This window comes from Uranotaenia lowii, chromosome 2 (assembly GCF_029784155.1).
Source record: "Uranotaenia lowii strain MFRU-FL chromosome 2, ASM2978415v1, whole genome shotgun sequence".
NCBI lineage: Eukaryota > Metazoa > Arthropoda > Insecta > Diptera > Culicidae > Uranotaenia > Uranotaenia lowii.
Genome location: NC_073692.1, coordinates 364,232,286 through 364,247,897, shown reverse-complemented (window position 1 = coordinate 364,247,897; position 15,612 = coordinate 364,232,286).

The window sequence follows — 15,612 nt, the reverse complement described above, 5'->3', positions numbered from 1 at the left end:
AAAAGCCAAGAAAAGTAAATAGTTCACATGGAATTCGGATGAAGATTGGGTAAATGACGTTATATAAGTGAAAGATGTGGAACCTAATTATTATTTTCGAGTCAGCAGATTTACGCAGTGAAGTGGAACCATGATTTTCCGGAAAGAAATGCCAAGCATTTGAGAATACTGATGACGACGCTGACCGGTAAAATATTCTGTACGAAGTCCATCATCCCAACAGCTCATGATGGTGGGTGAACTTTTTTTATGCTTCGATTTGAAAATAAATACCTTATTCAGTAAAAGTTATCAGTGTGTGTTTAATTATTTTTTTATTTATACCTTAAAACGCATCAAAAGCTGCAAACAATCAAAATTAAATAATAATTTACTTCGTTGTTTATTTTTACACTACAAAAGGCGGTTCCAATGACGTGCATCGTTATCGATCTAGATTTACACGCCCCAAAAATTACATTATTGTTAAAAATACACAGTGAGAGAATAGATAGAAAATCAAAAGCGACGTTTCGATTTCGTGCATCGTTTTCGATGTTAAATTACACGAATTTTTCTTGCTGTATTTAATATGATTCCAGATAGGCATCTTCCAGTAGCAACAAAACTGTGAGTATGCAATCAACGTTCAAACTATAGGCATTAAAAGCATTAAGTCAAAAGCGCACGAATCGGAAATAATTTTCTGGCAGAAAAAAAAATATACCGCTACAAAAACTCTGTTTGAAATTAAGTTTGTTTTGATCATATGTGATGTGTTTTGTGAGCACAAAATCAAAAACTTCTATTCCTTCGAATGATCTAACGGTGAACTAAGCCTTTGTCATGGAAGTCACAAAACTGGCATCAAATTGAATATCCTGGATTTCAAACAAATCGCGTTTCTCCTAACTATTTGGCAAAATTGTCTCAATGTACTTTTTTTTGGCATTGCAGGATATGGTAACCCTTTTCTAGAGGGTTCATGAAGATTTTCTCATTGAAAATATATTCACTAGAAAGAATATTTAATTTCGGTTCAATAGAAGTGATCACCCAAGTGGTCACTATCTACAAATAATTCAAAACAATATCGCACGTAATTGACAAATTCACCTGGTTTCCCATCTTCAAACAGTGATTTAAAAACAGCTAAAAGCAACCAATTCCATTGGATTCACCCGTCACTAAGAGATTCAGAACTAATTTGTTAAAAATAAAATGAAAGGAAACCAACCGCCTAAACGATTCCCAATCCGGATGACCTTATTGTTCGCGCTCTTGACAGGTCACTAATAACGAGTTCTGAAACTTTTGGCATTTAAACTTATCTCCACAATCTGCATCGATAATTAACCATTTCCAATCAGCCCAAATCTAATTGCCGAACCCAAAGAACTGGCTCACCAGAATACGCATAGGTGAAAAAAAAATTCCGCAAGCAACATTCTATTCTAACCGGCTGAGGCGACGAATCCTGCAGCTTCTGACCTAACCTCCAATCACCCGTAACGACGACTTCTCGTTTGCGATCCTCTTCATGCGCCATAATGATCACTCGAAGGCATCAGGGTCAAAACCGATCGACCTGCTACACTACACACAGCTGGGCCGACTTGGAATCCTTTCGCAGCGTCTTCACTTCATCTTCGTCATCCTCAGTACCTTCAGCATCTTCCAACCATAGAGAAGGGGGGAAAGGGTTTGAACCTTCACCTGCACCCGCAACGCGATCTGGCCGATCTAGATGTTTAAACAACCAAACTACCCACTGATTGGTGGATATGGACGGTGTGGACAAATTCTGTGATGAAAATTTGCTCAAAATTCTGTGAAATTACAGATTTTTCTGTGATTTCGGCAACCTTGGGTCTCACATCAAATTGCATCACAGTGAAAACGCTGTAAAAATAGTAGATTGATTCTTATCAAACTTTCAGACAGTAAACTTTAAACCTTTTGGTATTTTTAATTGATTTTAGTTCTACACCATACGTACAATCGTACATTAGGCCCAACTATACAAAAAAAAAATTGCGCAACAACAGAAAGCAGCTTTATTTAAACAGTTATCTACTTTTTCGCCATTTTTTCCTCAACTTTAACCTCCTTAAAACGCACGCTCACTGAGTGCCAGCTTCAAAATAGCACAGTATTTTCCACTGTGTCTTAGTTTCGGTGCTTTGGAAGAATTTATGTTGTTGGATACAAAAGTGACTTTTTTGGCTTCATATCACTTCAGTGCATCCTTCAACCCTCATCCGCATTAGATTTCATTACCCTAATCAGCACTAGGAGTGTCAATTTGACACTCCAAGCTAAAATCGTCATAACTCTTTTTATATCTAACCGATTACAATGAAACTTATATCACTTGAAACCTTGTAATTTCAGAAAAATATGTTTTGAACATTATATATAGCTTAAGCTTATAATTTTCTCGTTATTCAGCATGAAAGAAAAAAAATCCGAAAAAACATGCCTCAGGAAAAGTGCTGTAGTTCATATATTACACGTCCAAAAAATATTTGCTTTATGCATATGAAAGCTGAAGTTAAGGTCTATATCATGAAGCCAAGAAATATGAAGAGAACTAATAAAAACGAATCGAAACGGTTAAGAAGACCACCTTACAGCTTATTCTGGACTTTAAACTGTCCAAAAAATGTAAATCCAGCTGCAGAGAGCTAGAGAAGTAATTTTTACAATAAATCAACGTTTTGTTAAAACTAAACATCATTATCGGACCATTTAGAATTTATCTCAAATTTTACAATACGCCCCCAAACATGATGACAACAAAGAAGCTATTAAGACGATTCCAAAGTGGTATTTGTGATTAAATTCGGTTCAGTATTTAGTTTTGCAGATGGAGCCAAAACTGTAACCTTTTTCAGAGAATTATGTTTTGAACCAGAAGTTTACTAAAATCACCTTCAAGTGCTAGTTATATGTATTGAATACTGTTTAAATTATATTTGTGTAAAGTTTTATCAATTATCTAATGAAAAATCTTCTAAAATGCATAAAACATTGGAAAAAAAAGTTTTGATCAAAGCTTCGTAATGAGCTCCTCCATTATTTCCTGAGTGAAGTATAAAGATTTCGCCCAACACTGTACTCAACGCGCTCAATGCGCTCCGAAATCATTCGGACCCCTATTCTTCTTCTGTGGATTCTCAGAACTGTGTAGTAACGTTTAGTCACAAAACTCACAGTTGCACGGCAACAAGTGGTTTTCGAACGTCGCGTTTTGAAAATTCAGTATTTTTCTGAAGATTTGCGGAAAATAAATTTGCCTCATTGTTTTTTAATTGGGACTATTTTCTCAATTTTCAAAATACAAAAACATAAAAATATCTTGTAAACTCTACACTTTTCACTTTTAGTTTTTGATAGGAGAATTCTATAACCTTATCTAATCTAATATTGATTGTTCGGACTTATAAATCAGAATTTTTTGTGAATATTCTTCGCATCATTAAAAAATCTAACTGCTCGACAATTTCAACACAAATCTCCTGGACAATCAGTCAGTTAGAACTAAAAATTTTCGAGATGTTTCAACGTCGAATAATTCTTCTAGTCTAGGATTTCATTGAATAATGCCTGGATTTTGCCCGGATTTTTTTCACTTTATTTGGCATATAATAATAACAAAAATTAAATTGTTTTGTAGTTTTTTTTTATTTAGCCACCAGAACAAAAAATTGTAAGCAGATTTTGTAAAAAAAATCATGAAAGGATTTTTTGAAGACTAAACTACGATTTGAAATTTGTTTTTGAATTTTAATGAAAAAAATATTTTTCTCATTTCTATTTTTTGGGTTTTTGATAAAATTTGCCCGGATATTGCCCGGATTTTAAGTCTCGATTTAGAAATGGAATGGCCGGATTTGGCCAAGTCTTTTTTATTAAAAATTGCCAGGATTGTTCGGCCCGGATACGTTCTGAGAAAATTCTGGGAACCTTAGTTTAAGCACATTTAAAGTTAGCTAAGTATGTGAACAACCTTTTTTATAGCTGAAGACATCAATAATACTTTTTTTTAAATAATTCACTTCCAATAATACAATTGACTTGATGAGTTTACAATCTAGTTGGAACTCTTATTATTTTAATCCGATTCTAGAAACCGATGCTATTGAAAGTTTATCTGAACTCGATTCAAACGCTTTTGGATTAGATGATATTCTACTAAAGTTTATAAAAAATTCAAAATTAAAAATTTTTCATTTAAAATATCATTATAACCACACGTCATTCTTGAGCACTGAATAAAGTCAAATAAATAAAAAATAACTTAACTTTATTAAACTTTCATCAACTTTCACTGATGAGCACTTCCCATGTGTTGATGGAGGACTTCTTGAGCTGTCCGAATATAATATGGGACACTTTCTTAAGTAAACCGACTCAGCTGCATTGAATGGAACTTTTAAGTTCCATCCATGCGCTCAACTATCATGAATTTTCGGATTTAGACTTTAAAGGATGATACGGTCAAAATTTGATCAATATCAACTTGACGTATTTCTTTCAATTTTGCTTTTAAAAAACCTGAACACCCCTCATTTTGAAGGTGTGTGTGTGGGTGTAGAATGTTGCTCCTATTTTGATTTTGGAATTCACTCTTCAGTTGTCAAAATGCCATCCAAGGAAGAAGAGCAGCGTATCAAAATTTTCAAATCCGAGCTACTCGCACGCAAAGCTGGCAAAATCGCTAAAAGTAAACCGTTACAAATGTAATTAAGGGGGGGAGGGGGGGTGGTAGGGTCTAAAGGGTATAAAAAAACACCATTTTCACGATTTTTTTCTAGAGCTATCGTTCAAACAAATGTATTCAAATTTTTTGCATTATACAAAGCGTTGTTAAAAGAACATTTAGTAATTTTTTCGTTGAAAAATATTGAAAAATGAGCCGGTGACGGAGCACTTTCAAGGATGCCTTATAGAAAACAGGATTTGCGGTGGACACTGTATCTCAGCACAGAATCATCTGGGGTCAAAAAATCAGAGCAAAATATTTTTAATAGATGTTTTTCTGGACCCCAACGTTTTTATTTAACTTAAAAAAAATTTTATGAAATTTTTGTGGCTGTTTGAAGTAAAAACTACGATTTTTCACGAAAAAATCCGCCATTTTTCACCTGTAAAATCTCCCCAAAGTAAAAAAAAAAACAAAAAGAAAAACGTTGGGGTCTGGTATTTTATATGTAGAAAATATGTTCCAAATTTGAAAAGAATCGGTGAAGTAGTTTTCAAATGACGATGTCCACGGACTTTAAAAATGTGCTTTCGAGAAAAACGCGTTTGAAGTTTCTGCTCTTGCTTTCTTGCAGTATTAGATAGGAGAAGATAAAGGCCTAAAGATTAGTTCTTTTAGAAATGGGACAGTTACGAATGCGTGTATCTCAAAAACCATACGTTTGTTCGAAATACTTTCTATGAATGAAATGAAGGTTATCTTATGATAATTCATGAAAAAATTAAAAAAAAATATATTTTTCGTTTTTTGAAAGAAAAATTTCTACTTTATTCTTGGCATCTACTATCTGCCGGCGCACACTTTTTTCAGCCATGATATTGATCAGTATTTACAACTTTTACTTCGTCTAATCGGTATTCTAGGTGACTGCATCCTTCTCCTTCAATTTCTGCTACTTTTTGGTTCAATACTTCTCTTTTGAAAGAAACTGAGGGCAATTTTGGGGATACAGCTGTTTCTAAATTAACAAAACTTGATTATTTTCGAGTCACTTGAAAGCGTTTTTAATGGAATTTCTGCTGGTAAAACCAAGCAAAAACGAAGTAAATTCATCATGAGATGAATATCAAAGTATAATTAATTAGTATAGATCGTAGGTTGCGAAGAATATACACAAGATAACCCTTTTTGGGCTTTTAAAAACAGAAAAAAACAATTTTTTCATTTTTAAAATTGTTGTTTTTTTTCACAGGAGCTTGACAAATCTTTGTATTTTCTACAAAACAACCAGCAAATACATACTTAAAAATGCCAGGGACCTTACCACGAGCAGACATGTTATGGGATTCAAACGCTAGAATTTGTTTGATATTGGGATTTACATAAGTTTTGTCGTCCATCAGAAATCATCTGTCTCATAGTTTCCGTACCCGCTATACAGCTTACGAGCTCTGGAACTTGCAAAAATTTGTTGTTTGAGGTTAGGTTTGCATGACTCATAACGAGGCAACAACTTCAGCTTATCAGAGAAAAAATTGCTGGAAATTTTAGCGAACTACAGTTAGTTTTTGCTTGTTAAAAATTCAAAATTCTGATATGACACTTGACTTCCCTAATGACCCTTAACCGTAGTTGTCGATCATGTGCTCCTCTAAAATTCTTGATTTGAACTTTGTTGATATTTTTGACGGTGTTTGCATACTTTTCCATCACTTTTACACGGTAATTCTTTGAATAATCAACGGTTTTGTCAGCTATCAGTTTGAAAACGATGATTTTTCAAGGAAACTGTGCAAAATATGTTTTTTTCTTTTTCTCGTGCATCGCAAATATCTCAAAAACACGTGAATATAAAATTTTGAAAAGAATAGGTCAGTTAGTACTTTTCACATGCAACAAAATGCTGTCAAAGTTTTGAATGTACAATTACACGTAAAAGAGTTATCAGCAAAAGAAAGTGTCCCTTTCCTAAAAGAACTAATATTTATAATTTCTACAGTTTTGCTTCAATTGACTTGAAAATTTGACACAACATTCTTGGAATGTTTTACAATAAGAAGATAAAAAAATAAAAAAAATCGATTTTTTGAAAGTGTTAGACCCTACCCCAGCCTTAAAGTGTTTGGGGAACGTTTGTCGACAGCCAGGAAGTCTGGATCGGGGGGAAATCGAAAACCGGAAGCCGTTGAGACGACAAAAAAAGTTGCCGGTAGTTTCAAGCGAAACCCTAACCTCTCTCTCCGAGATGCCGCAAATAAGCTGGATGTATCGTCTACAACCGTGCATCGAGCCAAAAACGAGCCGGACTATCGACTTACAAGAAGGTAGTGACTCCAAATCGCGATGATCAACAAAATACGACGGACAAAGCGCGATCCCGGAGGATGTACACGACGATGCTGACGAAGTTTGACTGCGTGGTAATGGACGACGAAACCTACGTCAAAGCCGACTACAAGCAGCTTCCGGGACAGGAGTTTTATACGGCAAAAGAAAGGGAAAAGGTAGCAGATATTTTCAAGCACATTAAACTATCAAAGTTCGCGAAGAAATAGGTGCAGGTGGTTCCCAAGAACAAGAACCCTCCTAACACGCCATATTGTCAAGCGGAACCTAAAGAAGACCAAAAAACCTGCTAAGGACGAGCAGCAGTTCAAGGCAAACTGGCTTTCTGCGGCGAAGAAGGTGGACAAGGTGGCTGTACAAAATCTGATGGCAGGGGTAAAGCGTAAGGCCCGGCAACCCGGATTTGGAAAAGCGGAAGCCTAACTGAATATTTTTTCTAAATTTTATACTAATTAAACTTGAAAAAGAAATTTAATTTGATTTTTAAAATAAACGATTTCACCGATTTACACGCGTTTTCCCTTGACCAAATTTTGACCGTATCACTCTTTATGTTGAAACAATCACTGGACACTATTTTTTGTTCCCAAATCGATTGATTTAAGCCACTTTGGTTCTTCAAACCGGAACACATAATTTCTGTTAGCAATAAATGAAAAATTTGCAGGAAAAATTCACAAAATAAAATACTCACCTCAACATCCGGGTATTGCATATCATAAAATCTGCTACCACTGATGCAAATGGAAAAATTTGCTAAAAATGAAAAATATTGGAATGAAATTTGAAGCATTAGTTATGTTTAAGTTTTTAATTGATTTTGGTAGTACTTACAAACCATACAAATACTGCTGAGCTCCGAAATCCCTTTTAAAATTTTGAATATGATTAAAATTTTAGACGTCAATAGGCGATGGAAGCGCAGCCAAATTTGGGTGGTGGTTCTGCATTAGTGCAAGTCATCCAACTTTTAACAGATCTTACGGGGTTTTCTTAAGGAGAAAAAGAATAGCCTTTCGAATGGCCACCTACAAAATGAAGGGTGTTCACTTTTTTTATATGAATGGTTAGAAAAATTACGGCGTTTTTAAGTTGACCACTTTTTGATCCAAACACAAAAAACTAACACATAACCATGAACAAAACTGTTGATGTCTACTATAATTTATCAGCCTTATCTATGAAAAGTGATGTACTTTTAAGTAGGCACCAGGCGCGGTCCACTGGGGGGGGGGGGTGATCGGGGTGATCACCCTCCCCAAGCGGCAAAAAATTGTTACAAAATACCCGCAAAAGCTCGAATTTCTATAAAAAGTTGGAACTTTTCTTAGTAGATATGCTTTTAAATTTTCAAAAATTTTCACTCCGTGGGGGTGTTTATTCATCAAAAAAGTTAATTCATCACTTACATGGCTCAATTTTGAAGAAAGTCGGCCCACCAAACTCAAGCAGCTGTAACTTGCGATTCCCTGGACTGAATTCTACCAAATAACTTTTGTTGATAAGTAACTCAACAAAAGTATGTTGTTTAGTGTTGATTTAATGAAACGTAAGAACAACTTTTTTTTTATTGTCACTAATTTCCCTCATATGCCCAAATTAACACGAGCAAATCGTAATAAATTTTATATTTGCTTCAAATTCAGAGCTTATAAATTCTTGATTTTGTTTCGAATTTTAATTGAATTACAAAATAGATAAAGTCACAGGCCTTCAAGTGTTGAATTGCCGTTATTGTAAGAAATTTAAATTTTAGTCAAATTATCCATAGGAGTGATCGGTTTTCCAGCAAGCGTTTATGAAACGTATGACTTGAATTCAAATTCCTTTTCGTCTTTTAGTTACCAATATTTCCAAATTCAATTTTAATAAACAACAAGTGTTGATGACGCATTTAATTCGTTTTTGATGAAGTTTTGAGCAGCGGAAAGCTTCTTATTAGGATTTTATTTGTATTTCAAAATATGTACTAGATCGATGGAAAACTATCAATTCAGATCAGGAAAAATCATTCTAATAAAACTTTAATTTAAGAATAAAAAGCTAATACATATCAGAAATTGAAATATAAGTTTGAATTTGAAATTCGGTTTTTTTTGTTTACAGCTAGTTTATTGAAAATTTGTAAACATTGTAAAGTCATATCAGATGTGTAATGCTAACCTCATTTTAAAATCTTAAGTAGTGCTATTTTCACTTGCGTTTACAAGGAATTCTTGACTTATTGCAAAATAAGAATTCAGGCTCTGAATCACAGTAAAGATTCTCTTTCGCGAGTTTTTTTCACCCTTAATTTTTCACTATTCAAATATTAATTATAAACTTAAAATTAATAACCTCTATTATGAAATTCAAAAACAAAAATTTAAAATTCAGATCTGATTTTATTAAATTCTGTTTGAAATGTATCACATAAAACATTTATATTATGGATGACCATGAAAAAAATATATGTAAGTACTGCCAAAGAGAAATCGAATATAAAGTATTCATAGTAATTGTTTAAATTTTTAAAAAATCTTCTCAAGAGATTCCAGCAACAATAAATCAAAAAAAGAGATTACGTGTTATGACTTTTGCGTCCCTATGAGTTTTTAGAGTCCAAAAGGAATAAAGAGTATTTATAAAAACTGTTTCAATATGATGAAATTGATGTTTTGTTATTTTTTTTATTTTATTATTATTATTTTTTTGCGATAGAGATTCGAATTTATCTCCAGAACCCAAAATCTACATCGAAAACTATAACACAAAGAAAATAAATTCACATTTTCCGAGATGCAAAGAATTTGAAAACTGATTTTGATTTATTTAGGCGCACAAATGCAAATTTGTATTTTTTAATCAGCTCTTGTTTCCGGTAGACATTTTGAAAATGAAAGGTGCATTGAAAAAATTTGTGCACTTTTTAGCAAAAGTGTAAAATATTAAAAAGATTTAGAAAAAGCGTTTTAACTTAAAAATCCATTTTCATCAAGACTGTGTGTAATTTTCCATGAGAAAAAATTATAGAAGTAAGTATGTTTCCCCATTTTTTTGAATACGAAAATTATCTAGACGAAATCAGTATTGTTTTTTTTTCCGGGAATTTGTCACTTTTTGGCATTTTTCACTCTAATCTGTATCGTTGAATGAATAAAAGATTATGAAAAGGTTTTACATATTTTTTGTTGTTCATGTAGGTTCTATACTGCTATCTATCTACTATTATGGCACCGAAACTGCTTTCAGCTCATCTACACAACAATATTGAAATTTTAAGTTAAAATTTATAATGATTTATATTCTGAATCTGAAAGCTTGGCTATTCCAATTTCAAATGATTGAGACTCTTCACTAAAGAAAAGTGTTAACTTTCAGAATCAACTCTTCAGTTATTTTTTTTATATTATAATTCAAATTTTTAAAAAAAGTTTATATGGGAATTTCTATACGTTTACTTGAAGAATTGGAATCGGACTATTGGAATTTTAAAAGGGATTCGTGCGGACGGGCAGGCAGTAGACTTCGAGTGTCGTTCAGATGAATGGAAAACATTGAAAGTTTACCTGATGCATTGAAATTAGAAAGAATTGGAATAGGATTATCAGGATTTGAGAAGAAAGACTAGAAGAACCTACTGAAATGAAGGCTCCGAAGATCCAATAGCAGCTTTTAAAGCAAGCAGATAAAAACAGAGAAAACAACAGTACTTCCCAGTATTTTTTCTTTTAACTCATACTTCTAAATAAAAGTATACAGATTGATTATAGCACTAGATTCAATATAAATACTTAAGCTTTGAAAATAAAAATGAAACGATGCCTCAAAAATTATTATTTTCATTCATATAGATCATCGATTGATTTCATCTTAAAGCTTCCAAAAGTGCGTTTGAAAAAATTGTTTTTATCAAAAGAAGATATAATTCTGTTTTAGAAAAAACATATACAACAAATCTCATTTCAAAACTATAACTGAATCAGATATAAATATCTCGCTGAGATAGGTTTGAGTAACGATTCTGAAATGCTTTTCTGATCGGGTAGAAATTATGTTTAGGTACCTTCATGAACAATAAAAAAGAAAAATCACTTTTTTCATAATTTTTTGTTATAGTACAATTAAAATTGAATATATTGAATGAAAACTGTAAATTCAAGAGCAAATGAAATTAAATTAGGTCCCAGAAGCTTCATATTCAGATACTGATTTTGATAATTGTATTTTCTACTTAATTTATATTTCAAGTGTTGATTTTATATTTGGTGTTTTCAAATTTGAAAAAAATAATAATAAATTTCCAAATCACGATTCAGTAAAATACCTCAATGAACAATTTAATGTCCGTTAGTTAAGTTTGTTAATTAGTTAACGGCCTTATCGGTGAAGAATAAAATACTTCCAAAAAATTATAAAATATCAGAGCGCTAATATTTAGAAGTTCAGGAAAAAATTAAGATAGGTTGAAATTTTGTTTTTCAACATTTTCATCTCTCAACAACGCTTCTATTATTTTTCATAAAAAAAATACATTTTTATCAAGAAATTCTATGAAATTAAAGTGAAAATTTTAAAATACCAAATACAAATAAAAAGAAATTATTAAAAAAAAAAATCGTAGAGGATATTCGCTGGTTATTTTATAAAAGGATGTGTAAGTTGTGTAGAAGGATATTGAAATGAGTATAAAGAGAAACTTTGATAAAGTTTTCTTGTTTCATACTTTTTATACATGTTGTTCAGTGAAATTCAACTGACCATTCTCCCCCCCCTCTCGCTCACTCAAATGATTGTTTTGCACACGATATTAACGTTCTTTTATATTGACCGATTTTTGAAAATTGTAAAATCACCACACCCCCCCCCCCCTCCCCAAGGGCCAGCTCTAGGACCGCCCCTGGTAGGGACATGTAAGGTTATGAAAATATTTTTATAGATGGATAGATAGAACGTTAGATAAAATGAAAGATGGTGAAAATAAGCAGGTTATTTAATTTTATGAAAGATGATTCATCGTAATTTATGTTTGTTACTTTAATTTATCGACCTCATTGGTGAAAAGCAATGTTCTTTTTAGGGACATCTAAGATAATGAAAAAAAAAATTTATAGATGGATATAACATTAAATGAAATGAAAGATGTTGAAAAAGGACATCACTTTTCACCGATAAGGCCGATAAATTAAAGTAATCAGCATAAATTACGGTGATTAATCTCTTCATAAAACTGTTGATAATTTTGAACATATTGTTGAATTGATTAATTTGATAATCGCTAAACAATTATTAACTTTTCAATGAGAGTAATACAACCATAAAGATTTCTTAAAGCTTCCATTCGTTGTCAAGGCTATTGAGAACACAATTAGTAGCGGCAAGTAAAATGCTATCTCTATAATCTGAAAAAAAAATCATTTTACCCTTAGTCAGCATCGGAATAAGCAATGATTTTTCTTTGTTTCAATTAAAGTCGTTTTACTATGTTCATACCATTATGCTGGCTGGCTGGCTGGCCGTTATTGAAAAACTTATCCGGTACAACTGTGTTCAGGTCACTTTTCAGATTTCCATGGTCTAAAAATTAGAACGATTCTAGATCCAGTACATAAAGTATTTTTGTAAAGCAAAAAAATTCTAGTTAAATCCTTCATTTTATGGGTCGTCCATAGCAATTGATCACTTTTTTTCGATATTGTCGTGATTTTGCATGAGAGAGGTCGTCCATCGATCCAATTGATTTTAGGTGTAAAATTATGGGCAAAGAATCAGCAAAAGGGGTCGTCCATATTAATTGTTCAATATTTTTACAAAGATTACCGTACCCTAAGTTGCAATGGGTTAACGGCTGCGGTGTGTATGTTTGTGAAAATGATAGATCAAACCATCATTTTCCTGACAGTGTCGTTACACACAATCTTATTAAACATGGTGTCATAATATGGCCTAAATTAGAAGAGGAGCTGGACATCTTTATTTAGTTTAAATTCAGCAGTAGGTTCAAAGATGTCTATTTTTTTCATGATCCATGTTGATAAGATGAATGGGAGTTGAAACACTTGCCCTCCCTTCCGCAGAACAATCGCAACATTTGGTAGTGAAAGTATCACAATTTACCATAATAAAAGTTGATACTTTCAATAGGGCATAATTCGTTTGGTTAGGTAGTTAGTTGGTTTAGTCTTATAGAATTAAAAATAGAGAAAACGTGTGCTTGTAATGGATGTTAGGTAAAGGTTATGGTATTCGCCTCCCCAATGCTCTAGTAAGTGTGTATTTGCGGTTTATGAATTTCGTTGGCTTATTCTTAAATCAAGCATTTTACAAGAACTAGAGGCTCATTGGATGGAAATGCTGTTGTTGAAGAATGTTATATTTCATTTGGTTAGACGTTTTTTGCTTTTTATTTAATTATTCACTTTTAGCAGATCTTTACGTTTTTCGGTTAGGTTTGAAATTCATCTATGGAAGTATATAATAGAATGTACGGTTTTGAAGAATAACAATGAGTAGGTAGTCCAAATCACTGATTTCGGGCATTTTAAATAGGCACTCGATATAAGGTACACCGGGGTAAGTGGGGACGCGGGGTAAGTGGGGACGGTGGCTATTAAAACAATACTGTCCACTATTTTTTCAAACTTTTAACGCAGAATGTTAAATTTACTTGTAATCTATCCAATAACTGTAAAAGAGATACGGTTCCGACGATTGCGGATGTTTACGGTGACTTTTTGTAAATTTTCTATTTTTAACTACGATGTGGAGTTGATGTGCATCTTTTTCAATCGCAAATTTCTCGTTAACTAGCTGACTCTTGACGAAAAACTCTACATTGAAACAATCCTTACATTCAATACAACCAATTAGGAAAAGAAACGACGGTAAAAAATTTAGAAAAAAGGGTTAATTTGCAAAAATCTAAAATTTTGTTTCCAAACCCTACCTGGGGTAAGTGGGGACGGCTTTATAAATACTTGATGTTTACACATTTTTTCAATTTTCTTTCCTTCATTCAATACAATTTAGCTTTATTTAGCATTCAGATCTTGAAAAGTGGAGAAAAGTACTTGTTTTTTCTAAAATAAGTATATTTTCTCGATAATATCGGATTACACGCAATAATCATTGTAAGATGCCTTATTAATAGTACCATGAACTTTTTTCAAAATTTCGGACGGTTCGAGCAATAAAGTAATGTACTCAACCAAAAAAACACAAATTTGTTGAAAATTTCCTGAGAAATCAAAGGGAAAATCTACCGTCCCCACTTACCCCATAAAGCGGGGTAAGTGAAGACACCTGCAGTCCATAACAATTTACGTGATAACTTTTTTCGCTTTGCGTCTATCAAGCTCATCTCTCCTGCATTTGTGAACAACATGTTCTGCATCACAATGAACGCAATTTTATCAAAATTGACCCTCTGCTGATTTTTTAACGATTTTTTAAAGTTGAACTATACGAAAAACCGTCCCCACTTACCCCGGTGTACCTTATATTAAAATAGAACCCCTATGTAGACTTAGCATAGTTTGTCAAAGAGGCTGACCAGAATATGTGATTAGGTTTTAGAAGAACAGCATTGTGCATTTCCAGTTCTTTTGATAAGTAGACGATATCGATCAAGATTTTAAAGCTAGATTATTACTGGTTTGAGCTAGGCTTCATATTATATATTGATAGATAAAATGAACTAATATCCTATTTTTCTTTTCTTTTTTTCTTTTTTTTTTCTTTTTTTATTTCTTTGCATGTGACCTTCTGATGATGACGAACGAGCCTTCAAGCCATATCCTCTCAACATTGGACCCCTAAGATGGCTTCGAATCCCAAGGATTTAATGAACACCTATAACAGTGTTCTATAACATGGTGAGAGCGTTCTATTTTATTTTATTGTTTTAAATTATATATAAATACTGTAGTTAGTTTCGTTGGGATTAATTAAGCGACCTGTCTCAAACCGCCAACGTATTTCCTCCAACTGGTATCATGAGGGGTTAGTTCACTATCTTGTTCTGCTTTAAGTTCATATTCCTCCGAAGTGGACTTAAGGAAGTGCAAGATGGTATAGCCAACGTCTCAAGATCGCTTACTATTCTAAGCTGCCTACTCTAAACTTTTATTTCCCTGACCCCTCTACCCACATTTCCTTTTCAGCGTCAGCTTCTCACAGCTATTTAAACGCCACAAAAAAAAAAAAATATTTTTACAAAGATAACGTAAGAATCCATTGAATTGAGACGAAAATTCATACATGATAATTCTTCAGAACGAGAAATAGATACCAAACTTTATAACAGACAATCGAGAAGGGTCGTCCATTTGAACTGTTTTGTTTTCGGAATAATTGCTTTCTTATGCATCATTATCCATATTGATGTTTTAATGTTTTTTAAAATAATTGTGTTACAGACCCCGTTCGTTTTTGGCAACATTCGATTTTGGCAACATTCGATTTTGGCAACATCCAATTTTGGCACATGGCACATGTGCCAAAATCGAACGTTTTTTAGAAGCGTAAGGGTAAGCGTAAGCGTTTTTTAGAAGGTAATGCCTTTTAGTTTTTCTAAAGCAGGACCAATATAATTTAAACAA